This window comes from Balaenoptera acutorostrata, chromosome 8 (assembly GCF_949987535.1).
Source record: "Balaenoptera acutorostrata chromosome 8, mBalAcu1.1, whole genome shotgun sequence".
In the NCBI taxonomy this organism is placed as follows: domain Eukaryota; kingdom Metazoa; phylum Chordata; class Mammalia; order Artiodactyla; family Balaenopteridae; genus Balaenoptera; species Balaenoptera acutorostrata.
This window is the reverse complement of record NC_080071.1, coordinates 31,129,471-31,143,105: the sequence shown is the minus strand read 5'-3', so window position 1 is coordinate 31,143,105 and position 13,635 is coordinate 31,129,471. Positions and strand designations below refer to the sequence as shown.

The following is a 13,635-nucleotide window of genomic DNA, read 5'->3' as shown; positions in this document are numbered from 1 at the left end:
ATTACTTCTATTTACAATATCCATAAACAGAATGTGGGCCAATATCAAAGCCAATGTATTACTATTTTATGATTTTTAAGGCACCAAGTTAAAAGAATATAGTTTTAATTGGTCTTTAAATAAAAATTGGCACTTAGGAAGATTTCTTCCTAATAAAAGACCATTCTAGTTAGATTCCAATTAGATTACAAAACCAAAATCTCATTAAAGAGTTTATATTTTTTAACTGCAATTTATTACTTGCAAATATTACTTTATTACTTTTACCCTTTATAAACCATTAAGTACAAATTGATCATTCCCAAGAATTCGCATTTTCTATTCCTTAACTATTTCGAACTTATTGCATTAATGAATAGATAAGTGATATCAATACTTAAAGTTTATTTGAAAAGTTTATATACTTAAGTATGCACATTCCTTCTAATCTTATTTATACTTATTTTAAAGTATGGTTGGTATATCTGAGCAAAAATGAAATAAACTATTCTATGTTCACAATCCAAATAGTCACAAATAAGGTATTTTGTGACCAAACACAAAATAACCACACTAAACACACAACATACCTAGAAAGAAACTTATTATGATGGGTGGAGAAACTATTTTAGCTGAAAAACGTAAGAGATATGGATAGAGAAAAACTACATTCCCAAATGGAAAAAACTTTTATTTTTCTAAAAAAAGTCACTTCCACCAAACTTAATGACATTAGATTTAAATCCCAATGGGACTAAACACAAACTAATTCTAAAGTTCAAATGGAAGAATATATATGTTAAAAAAAAAAAAAACAGTAAAACTTATAAAAAAAAATTAATGATAGTGACCTAGACTTTAAAACATAGCATAAAGCTAACATAATTTAAGATCTGTAGTAATCTCTCTATAATGACCTATATGGGAAGATAATCTAAAAAAAGAGTAGATATATGTGTATGTATAACTGATTCACTTTGCTGTACAGTAGAAACTAACACAACATTGTAAATCAACTATACTCCAATAAAGATTTTTAAAACTTAAAGTAAAATCTGTGGTAATGTGATAACATCAATGGATCACAATGGAGTCTAGAAATAGACTATGTAATGACTATGTTAATCAATGTGGGGGGCGGGGGTGTGTGTAGAAGACTTTCAATAAATTGCTATAGGACAATTGATTCCATGCAGGAGATAAATTTGATCCTTATCTTACACCATATACAAACTATTATATATTCCATACAGATCAAAAATCAAATGTGAAAAAAGTTACTAGGAAGAAAATAAACTATTCCCCTATATTATCTCAAAGAACAGAAGTCTAATAAGTAAGATTTGAAACCGAAAGTCATAAAAGAAAGATAAAAATTGGCTACATAAATCAAAAGTTTCTATGCAGAAAACAATTACAAACTGGAAAAAATATTTACAATAGATAAAATAGATGAAAGATTAATATCTATGATTTTTGACTCTTGAAAAATGGATTAAAAAAGAAAATAATTCAATAGAAAAATCAGCCAAAGTCATAAACAATTCACCAAAAAAGTGAATGGCCAAGAAACATATGAAAAGATGATCAAGTTCTCTAATAATCAAAGAAATGAAGTTTATTAAAATAAAAAATGAATAATTAGAGAATCACCATTTTGTGATACCTACTAAAATAACTGACCCATGCAATGGAGCCATTAAAGGAAGGCTTGAGGGGAAATTTTCCACTTAGAGATCAGACTATTACATACTTATCAATCTCAGTATCACTAGAAGTGAGAAAAAATCAGATGCTATGATGCTTGTGAAGTACAGAGCACCATTTACAAAGAGTTTTTACCAAACAAGTTGACCTTGAATGACACCAAGTCTCTAGAGCTAACTTCCATTTATAGGAAACATAAGAGATAAGAAACAAGTTAAATGACACCACAAAAAAAAAAAAAAAGACAAATCATGAATGTAGACCATTATACAGGACAACTGACTCCATTTCTGCAAACTGTCAGTGGCAGGGAGAAAAAGGAGGTAGAAGGATCACTTATTAAAGAGGCCTGAGAAACCCAATAACCACGTGTTTACTGATTCTAACAAACCAACTTGAAACAGGCATTTTTTAGACAATAGGGGAAGTCCAATTAAGAACTGGGTACTAGTTCGTTACATGATTTTATTAGGTAAGATAATGGCACTGTGATTATGTAAGAAAATGTTCGTGGATATTTAATAATATTAAGGAATTATCTTGTGTAGGTATGACAACAACATCGTGGTTATCATTGAATAGGAAAGTCTTGTCTTACATGTATCTATATAAATATTTATGAATAAAATGCTACAATGTATGGGACTTGCTTCAGAATAATCTGGTTGGGTGAAGAAAAGTAAGTCGGAGTATACCAAGCCCAGCTTGAGTTGTTAATTGTAGAAACTGGGAGACTGATAAAGGGTTTTCTTATATTACACTCATTAAGCAGAATGTGGGGCAGTATCAAAGCCAGAAAAGTACCACTCCCTTTAGATTTTTAAGGCACCAAATCAAAAGAATGTAGTTTTTGATTAAACATCACCAAACAGGGCTTCCCTGGTGGCGCAGTGGTTAAGAATCCGCCTGCCAATGCAGGGGACATGGGTTCGAGGCCTGGTCCAGGAAGATCCTACATGCCACGGAGCAACTAAGCCCGTGCACCACAACTACTGAGCCTGCACTCTAGAGCCCGCAAGCCACAACTACTGAGCCCATGTGCCACAACTACTGAAGCCCGCACGCCTAGAGCCCGTGCTCTGCAACAACAGAAACCACTACAATGAGAAGCCCACGCCCCGCAACAAAGAGTAGCCCCTGCTCACCGCAACTAGAGAAAACCCACATGCAGCAATGAAGACCCAACGCAGCCAAGAAAATAAATAAATAAATAGCACCAAAGGAGTTTTTTCCTAATAAAATGTCATATCAGTTGGGTTATACTCATTGCTTTTATATCTCTCTGAAATTTTCTGTACTAAAAAATTAAAAAATTTTTAAAAGAAAGGAAATATTCATATTTTTTAAAGATGAATAGTGAAGCGTGTCACACAATGTTTGGGATTTGTTTGAAAATACTTTAGCAAAAGAGAAAAAAGGGCAAATGAGCCAAATGTGGCAAAAATCTTGATAAACACTGAGTCCAATGATGGGTATATGGCGGTTGAATGTTCTGCTGTCTCTACCTTTGTGTATGGTTGAAATTTTTGGTAACACAAACATGTTTTTTCATCTTGCAGATTAGGGAAAATTCACTTTACTAATTCATTGTTGGAAAGCATGTTCAGAAATTTGTTATCATACACATGGAAGTGTAAATAAATCCAGTTTTGGGTGTCATTTTGACAATATCTACTAAAACTTAATGTGTTCATAACCCTAGCTTAGCATTTCTATTTCTAGTAATTTATTATACAGAAATAATCCTAAATTTGCAAGATATATCTACAGATATATTCACTGTACCACAGTTTGCAACGCAAAAAAGTTAGAAACAACTCACGTGTTCAGTAACAGAATAAAGATTAACCAAATTAGAGTAGATCAATAAAATACTTTGCATTTATTAAAAAGAATGAGGGAGCTCAACAAGTACTGAAATAGAATTATAACCAAAATAAGTGAGAAAAAAATTACATAGCATATATATATATATATATATACATATATATACACACACATATATAATAATCTCTTTTATAAATAAAATTTTGGAGAAAGAATAGAAAAAAATATTAATATATGTAAGGAGAAAAATATTTAGAGAAATGTACACCAAATTTTGTGTAAATTAACTGAAAGTGGGTTATAGCATACTTTTACTTTCTACATTAATTCTACTTACAATGTTTGAATATTGCATGGCAAATATATGTAAAACTGTGTAATCAAAAGAAAAAAAATTTACTCCAAAAACACTAATAACTTATGCCATTCATTTGGCTTTAGTTCCACAATTTGAACATTAACTCTTAACCTTTTTTGACTCATGGACACCTTTGAGAATCTAATGAAAGTTATAACTCTTTCTTAAGAAAAATATACACAGGTGGTCCAGTGGGTAAGACTCTGCACTTCCAATGCAGGGGGCCCAGGTTCGATACCTGGTCAGGGAACTAGATCCTGCATGCATGCCGCAACTAAGAAGCCCGCATGCCCCAAGTAAGAAGTCCGCATGCCTCAACTAAGAGTCTGCATGCCACAACTAAGAGTTGGCATGCTGCAACTAAAAGTCTGCATGCTGCAACTAAGAAGGCTGCATGCTGCAATGAAGATCCTGAGTGCCACAACCAAGACCTGGTGTAGAATGAATGAATGAATGAATGAATAAATAAATAATTTTTTTAAAAAAGAAAAATATACACAACACACAAAAAATAAAACCAAGTGTTCACATACTACTGAAGTCTATCTACTCTTAAGACAGAGCTTCCAAACATCAGGTCAAAAGATTACAGTGTGGAGACATGGATTTCATCAGTCATCAGACTGACAGACCAGGAGGGTCCGGGCAGCCTCCTCAGTTGTCTGTGTGTCCCATCCAAATATCATTTTCATATTTATCATATAATGAAAAAAATTAGAACGTATCACACCTTAAAGTCCAAATCTTTATTTAAAGGGAAATAGAAACTTAAGAACTTCTTTCAGATGGGGTACACAAAATCTAAGTAAAATCAAAGAAATTTTTAAAATCCTACTCTATTTTAAAAACCTTTAAAGATTAAAAAAAAAAGAATCGGCCCTGTGAAACCTGTGGTGATCTAAGATAATTTAACTGAAGTGCTTACAAGCATGAATGTGAAGGAAAGAAAACAGATGAAAGGAAAGCCAGAAGAGAAGAAAGGGAAAACATACTGGGGCACAAAGACTAAAGGATACAACGAAAAAGCAGGAAGAGAGAAAAGATTAGATAAAGGAGGGCACAGAAAGCTCTCTTAGACACTTTCTGTGTAGGAAAGAAATTAATTCAAAAAGAGCTACTGGACAGAGAGTGAAGAACATTTGAACAGTGTGCAGTGGCTTCAAGGAGTGACAATTCAACATGGAACTAAGCTGAAGGAGCAACAAGAATGGTCTAAGCAACCTAGGGACTGAGTTTACAAGAGTAACTATAAGATACTATAAGATCGACAAACAAAATTGGTTTGTGTATTTTACGCTGCGAAAATAGTGTGGGGAACTAAAGCATCTTACATATTACATAGCAAGTGCTCAATAAAGGCTTGGTGAAACAAAGATTTAATCTAATAGTAGAACTCCAAAAATGATTTCAAGGGCGTCCAATTAAAGGAAAAACAGAAACCCATTTAATAATCCCAGATTTTCAAATATGTTTTTAAGAACCACTATATGCCTGGCACTTAGGCCTTAGGAATACAGAGGCCTTGCTCTCATGGAGGTAACTTTCTACTGGAGGAGCGGGGAGGGAAAGAGGGCAGGGCAGAGGAGAGAGAAACAAAAATATTAATATGAAAAATATGCTCTACAAAAATAATATCACAGCATGATTTATAGAATGCAGCCACTAGGTGCCTTTAAATTCAGTTTGCCAGGGAAGGCCTTTCTGAAGTGGTGATATTTGGGCTACAGACCAAATGAAATGAAGGAGCTACTCTAGGCATGCAGAGTCTGTGGGTAGAACATATTGTCGAGAGGTATGACAAATGCAACTGCATATAATCAGGTACTAAAGATCTCTCCCCAGGCGAACAGAAAAAGGGCTTTTTAGACAACTGGTATGGTTCCAAAGGAAAAACGGCGGGAAGTAATGTGTTTGCATTTACAGTTCACAGGTCACAGATATTTTCTTCAAGGAATCCAATGGTTTTGAATGAGTAAGAAGGCTAAATATTTCTTAAAGAAACAGGATGTTATGGAAATAAATAGAATGGTCAAATAGAAGTATAGAAACAGTTGATAAAATAATCTCTCCAAATTTAATTTTACCTCAACTTTTAAAAAATTTTTCATTGACGTATAACTGACAGAAGATTGCTCAAAAGCTAAGTGTGCAGCTCAATGAAGTGTCACAAACTGAACACACCCATGTAGACACCGATCAGGCCAAGCCACATAATATTACCAGCATTCCAGAAACCCTCCTTGTGATTCCACTGATACCAAATTTAAATGACTAAAAGCAGAGTTCTTGTATGCTGAGAAAAAGAGAGGGGGCAGAATAGGACAGGAGGGAAAGGGATAGGATGAGAAGAACAGAGAAGGGAGGAAAGAAAAATGACCAGAGCATTCTGGTCATCCATTTCCAAATTACTGAGACTTGGTTGGGGGCAGAAAGGCAAGGAGAAGCCAACTCAAATAACTCAACCACACATTTCAAAAATTAGAGAAGCATCTGAAATAAGCTCCCCTAAAAATTAGACTGTGGCATGTACATTACATTCCCAACTTAGCACAAATTACATACAAATACATGATTTTGCATATAATTTAAGGTAATTCATAGAGATCTCTGGAGAGTCATGCATCCCAAATTAAAAGCCCCTGAAATAGGGGTTTCCCTGGTGGCGCAGTTGTTAAGAATCCACCTGCCAATGCAGGGGACGCAGGTTCGATCCCTGGCCCGGGAAGATCCCACGTGCCGCGGAGCAACTAAGCCCATGCACCCCAACTACTGAGCCTGCACTCTAGAACCCATGCTCTGCAACAAGAGAAGCCACAACGAGAAGCCCGCGCACCGCAACGAAGAGTAGCCCCTGCTTGCCTCAACTAGAGAAAGCCCATGCGCAGCAACGAAGACCCAACACAGCCAAAAACAAAAACAAATAAATAAATAAATAAATTTACATTAAAAAAAAAAGCACCTGAAGTATTCTCTTCTCTTCATTTTACAGATACGGAAGTATCAGAAACACTAAATGACACACCTAACCAATAAAATTGTTAAAAGACTCCTGAAGATCACAGAAGGCATATCGTAAAGATATATCTAACTAATCTATGTATTTAACATGACCTCAGAAAAAGTATCAGTAAGGAACAAACAAGATGATTCTGAAGTTCCAACGGAAAATTAAGAATAGCTAAGAAAATTCTGTAAAATAAGTGTAATGAAAGTAGAGTAGTTTTATCAGGTATTAACTTATTTTGAAGTTTAAAATCATCAAAACAGTGTTGTTGGAACTTCCCTGGTGGTCCGGTGGGTAAGACTCCATGCTCCCAATGCAGGGGGGCCCCGGGTTCGATCCCTGGTCAGGGAACTAGATCCCACATGCATGCTGCAGCTAAGAGTCCACATGCTGCAACTAAGAAGCCCACATGCCACAACTAAGAAGTCCGCATGCCACAACTAAGATCCCACATGCCACAACTAAGACCTGGCACAGAATGAACGAATGAATGAATGAATAAATAAATAAATATTTTTTTTTAAAAAAGAAAGAAGTGTTTAAAAAAAATGTCTTGTTATCCAGCTTTTAGGGAGCTTACATTCTAGAGAGTAGACATTAATGATAAATGCAATTAAGTAAACTATAAAGTAAACCAAGTGGAAGTTGGGACAGAAATTCACCTATGTGTGTTCTTACACCATTTCTCTAGACATACATTTCTACATCTTTAATATGTATGGCTTGATTAAGGTACAGATTCATCTCATGTCTAAAATTGTTAGATTACATGAATAGTTAAGAAACAAAAGAAAACATTTTAAATTCCATCTATGTAAGTTTAATATTATTTATTGGAGCCTAAAGTACTAGAAAAACAAAAGTAAAATATTTATGAAAACTAAAAGTTCTAAATTCAATTAGAGAAGGCATATAAGATCAGAAAATTTGAAAGCAAAATTAAAGATGTCAATGTACTTAACTTTTAAGATAATAAATTATAAATTGAATGCTTGAAGGCAGAAATAAAACAATGTGGTAATGGTACATGAAAAGACATTACCAATGGACAGATTAATTGCTGTGAGTCCAGAAACAGAATCAAATATATGTGGAATTTATGACAAAGGCAGATTTCAAATCTATGAGGAAACATGACTCATTCAGAGAAATGGTACTGAGATGAATAACCAGCCAGTTTGTGGGTGGCAGGGGAGAATCTCCTCACACCTTACACCATGATAATAAATAAATAAGACCCATATCAAACTTCTACAGATGAAAAATACATTAGAAACAAAAGAAATATACCTGATGGGATAACGGTAGATTAGACACAAGAAAGAAAAGATCAGTAATTTACTGACAAAGCAATAAGAAACTATACAAAATAAAGCATGGAGACTGAGAAAAAGATCAGAGTCTTTGTGAGGTGTGGGATACTAACAAGCAATATTGCATTATATTGGAATCCCAAAAAGGGGAGAAGGTGAGACAGAACAAACATGTGAAGAATGGCCAAAATTTTTCCAAATTTGTTGAAAACCATAAAATCACACATGTAAGAACTCATCAAACCCCAAGCATAAGACACTTTTTTTAAGCCATACCAAGTCACATCATAATCAAATTGCTGAAAACCAGTGACAACAAGAAAATCTTCAAAGCAACCAGAAAACGATCCATTATGTACAGAGCAACCAAGATACAATAGATAGCAGACTTTTCATCAGAAATCACACAATCCAGAACACAACGGAGAGACATATTTAAAGTGCTAAAAGAAAACAAACCTGCAAATCCAGAATTCTTAACACAAAATAACTTTCAAAACTGAGGAGAAATAAAAACTTTTCAGAAAAAATTTAGGAAAATTCATTGTCATCACACCTGCACAAAAAATGAAAGTAAGTCTAATAAGCAGCCCTATGATAAGCCCACATTTTGAGAAACTGACCCTCCTATTAACAGCCATGTGGGTGACCCATCTTAGAAGTGGATCCTCCCATCCCAAGAAGCCTTCAGAAGACTGTAACCCCAGCCAAGATCTTGACTACAACCTCTTGAGAGACACTATGCCATAACCACACACCTAAGCCACTTCAGAATCCTTGGCATACAAAAAGTATAAAATAATAAATGTTTGTCATTTTAAGCTGCTCAGTTTGGGAGTGATTCGTTACACAGCAATAGATAACTACTAAAAGTATTATCAACCAATTAGACCTAACAGAACACTACACCCTACAACAGCTGGATGCTCATTCCACTGCTCATAAAATGTCTCATTTCATTTTAGATTTTTAAGAAGCAAGTGGATATTATTGACTCAGAATTATATAATTAACTTAAACATACAGATAGTATTTCCAAATAATCATTGTATACATTTATCAACATATACATTGACTACATTGCATAGGATTAACACAAGACATATATTTCCAATGCATATACCCACTCTCCATGCCCCTCCTGTTATTAAGAACTGAATTGAGGCCTCCTAACATTCATACATTGAAGTCCTAATTCCCAGTGTGACTGTATTTGGAAACAGGACCTTTGAGAAGGTAATTAAAGTTAAATGAAATCACAGGGTGGGGCCCTAGTCCAATAGGACTGGTGTCCTTATAATAAAAGAAAGAGACACCAGGGATACAGAGAGAAAGTGGTCATCTGCAGGCCAAGGAGAGAGGCCTCGGGAGAAACCAAACCCACCAGCACCTTGATCCAGCCTCCAGAAATAAATTTCTGTTGTTTAAGCCCCCAAGGCTGTGGTAATATGTTATGGCAGTGAGTAGACTACTACACTCCCTCAATAAGACATGACTGCCTAAACACACAATGGAGCCAGTCTTATCGCCGGAACTGAAATTAGACCAGACCAGAGATTTACGGCAATACTGACAAGCAGAAAATATCAAAAAAGGATATATGGATCTTACCAACTTTGTGGAATTGAAGCATTTTAAACTGACATTACATAAAGTATGCTCTCAGACCACACATTAAACTGGAAATCAGTAACGGACATACCTAAAAAAGTTCCCCAAATTTGGAAATTAAATAACACACCTGTGAATAACACATGGACCAAAAAAGAAAAAAAACTACATTGGGACAACTTTTTTGAACCTATCATATTTGCAAAGACCAAAAGTTTGATGATATAGTGTCCTGACCAGGTAATAAAGTGACGGATATTCTGATTGTACTGTTGGAGAGAGTGTAAATTAACATACCAAATATGAGGACTACCAAAAGTATAAATGCACATCCATTTGACCCAATAATCCATGGGAGATTAGAGTCAGGACTGCCTAATTTCTAATCTGGAACTCTTTTCCACCATACCTATGAAGACATTTTCTCAAACCACAGTCAAAGAAAGAATTCTCATACAGTGTCCAGATAAAAGAGATAAGCTGGAAGATGTAGGCTAGCCAAAATAATGAAATATTGTAATTCCCTTAGCTTCCAATGGTTTGAAGAAACAATCAAAGAGAATATCAAAATCAGGGCTAATTAAAAAAATCTGACCCAACAGGAAGTACAGACCGCATCTGGCCAGGGAGCACAGCCTTGGGACCCACCCAACCAGCGGTGATTAAGAACCCAGACTGCAACCCCACCCAATCACAGAGTCCAAACAGATACACCACCCAGCCAGGGAACCCAGTGTGTGACCCTGCCCAACCAGAGGTGATTATGCAGCCTGGACAGTGGCCCCACTTGACCATGGATCCAAGCCAGCAGCCCCACCCGCCCAGGGAGCCTAACCAGTAGATTCATCCAACTACGGAACTGAGCCAGCAGGCCCCTCCAACCTCAAAGCATGGGCAGTGGCCCCACCTCACTAGACATGTTGAAAGCAGATGCTGCCTGCTAGTGTACACTACCAGTTGGCCCATCCAGAATCCCAAACTGGACTGACTGGAGGTCTCTCCCTGACAAAGTGAACCTAAGAAGACCACTTCCTCAAATGCACAGATGCCAACACAAGGATAGAAGGATCACAAAGCAATCAACTAAACCTGAAACCACCAAAAAAAATTAATAAAGCTCCAATAACTGACCCTGAAGAAATGGAGATCTATGAACTGAACAACAAGGAATTCAAAATAATACTCTTAAAGAAGTTTTGTGAACTATAAGAAAACACAAACAGATAACTGAAAACAGGGTGAAAATACATGAATAAAACGAGTGCAAAAGATATGGAACCCACTTTAAAAATAAACAGAAATCCTAGAGCTGACGAATATGACTGAACTAAAAAATTTAACACAAAACTTCAACAGCAGACTTCAACCAAGCAGAAGAAAGAATCAGTGAACTCAAAGACAAGTAATTTGAAATTATCCAGTCAGATGAGCAAAAAGACAAAGAAATGAGAACGAATGAGGAAAGCCAAAAGGACTTACGGGAAAACATTCAAAGAATCAGTATATGGGGACTTCCCTGGTGGTCGAGTGGGTAGGACTCTGCACTCCCAGTGCAGGAGGCCCGGGTTCAATCCCTGGTTGGGGAACTAGATCCTGCATGCATGTAACAATTAAGATTTCACGTGCCACAACTAAGAAGTCCACATGCCACAACTAAGAACCCACATGCTGCAACTAAAAATCCCACATGCCACAACGAATATCCTGTATACTGCAACTAAGACCTGGCACAGCCATAAATTAAAAAATAAATAAAAAATTTTTTTAAAGAATCAATATATGGATTATGGGAATCACAAAAAGAGAAGAGAGAGAAGGGGATCAAAAGTTTCCACAAAGATAAATGGCTGAAAACTTCCCCAATTGGGGAAATAAATGGACATCAAGATTCCTGAGGCCCTGAAGTCCCTAAACAGGTTTAGTCCAAAAAGGGCTCATTGAGACACATTATAACTAAGTTATCAAAAGTCAAAGACAGAGAGAGAAATTTGAAAGCTGCAAGAGGAAAGTGAATCATCACACAAGGGAGCCCCCCATAAGTCTACAAGTGGATTTCTCAACAGAAATCTCACAAGCCAGGAAAAAGTGGGGTGAAATATTCCTCCAGATTCTTTTTTCTTTCTCAGGATTGCTTTGGCTATTTGGGGTCTTTTGTGTTTCCAAACGAATTGTAAAATTTTTTGTGCTAATTCTGTGAAAAATGCCATTGGTACTTTGATAGGGATTGTACTGAGTCTGTAGATTGCTTTGGATAGTATACTCATTTTCACAATATTGATTCTTCCAATCCAAGAACATGGTATATTTCTCTATCTGTTTGTCATCTTTGATTTCTTTCATCAGTGTTTTATAGTTTTCTGAGTACAAGTCTTTCACCTCTTTAGGTAGGTTTATTCTTAGGTATTTTATTCTTTTTGTTGCAATGGTAAATGGGATTGTTTCCTTAATTTCTCTTTCTGATCTTTCGTTGTTAGTGTATAGAAATACAAGAGATTTCTGTGCATTAATTTTGTATCCTGCAACCTTCCAAATTCATTGATTAGCTCTAGTAGTTTTCTGGTAGCACCTTTAGGATTTTCTATGTACAATATCATGTCATCTGCAAACAATAACAGTTTTACTTCTTCTTTTCTGATTTGGATTCCTTTTATTTCTTTTTCTTCTCTGACTGCCTTGGCTAGGACTTCCAAAACTATGTTGAATAAGAGTGGCGAGAGTGGACATCCTTGTCTTGTTCCTGATCTTAGTGGAAATGCTTTCAGTTTTTCACCACTGAGTATGATGTTTGCTGTGGGTTGGTCATATATGGCCTTTATTATGTTGAGGTAGGTTCCCTCTATGCCTATTTTCTGGAGAGTTTTTATCATAAATGGGTGTTGAATTTTGTCAAAAGCTTTTCCTACATCAATTGAGATGATCATATAGTTTTTATTCCTTAATTTGTTAACATGGTGTATCACATTGATTGATTTGTGTATACTGAAGAATCCTTGCATCCCTGGGATAAATCCCACTTGATCATGGTGTATGACCTTTTTAATATGTTGTTGGATTCTGTTTGCTGGTATTTTGCTCAGGATTTTTACATCTATGTTCATCAATGATATTAGTCTATAATTTTCTTTTTTTGTGATATCTTTTTCTGGTTTTGGTATCAGGGTGATGGTGGTTTCGTAGAATGAATTTGGGAATGTTCCTCCTTCTGCAATTTTTTGGAAGAGTTTGAGAAGGTCTGGTGTTAGTTCTTCTCTAAATGTTTCATAGAATTCGCCTGTGAAGCCATCTGGTCCTGGACTTTTGTTTGTTGGAAGATTTTTAATTACAGTTCCAGGTTCACTACTTGTGATAGCACTATGTAACACCATACACAAAAATAAACTCCAAATGGATTAAAGACCTAAATATAAGACCAGACACTATAAAACTCTTAGAGGAAAACACAGAAAAAACACTCTTTGACATAAACCACAGCAAGATCTTTTTTGACCCACCTCCTAGAGTAATGAAAATAAAAACAAAAATAAACAAATGGGACCTTATGAAACTTAAAAGCTTTTGCACAGCAAAGGAAACCATAAACAAGATGAAAAGACAACCCTCTGAATGGAAAAAAAATTTGCAAATGAAACAACGGACAAAGGATTAATCTCCAAAATATACAAACAGCTCATGCAGCTCAATATCAAAAAAACATACAACCCAATTAAAAAATGGGCGGGGCTTCCCTGGTGGCGCAGTGGTTAAGAATCCGCCTGCCAATGCAGGGGACATGGGTTCGAGCCCTGGTCCCGGAAGATCCCACATGCCGCGGAGCAGCTGGGCCCATGAGCCACAAG

The 13,635-nt window shown here is 35.9% G+C and overlaps 1 protein-coding gene across 6 annotated transcripts in view; it reads right to left on the bottom strand.

Moving 5' to 3' along the window:
• Nucleotides 1-13,635, bottom strand: part of UBR3 (ubiquitin protein ligase E3 component n-recognin 3) — a 246,998-nt gene that overhangs the window by 194,477 nt on the left and 38,886 nt on the right. The gene's annotated exons all lie outside the window — the stretch shown is intronic.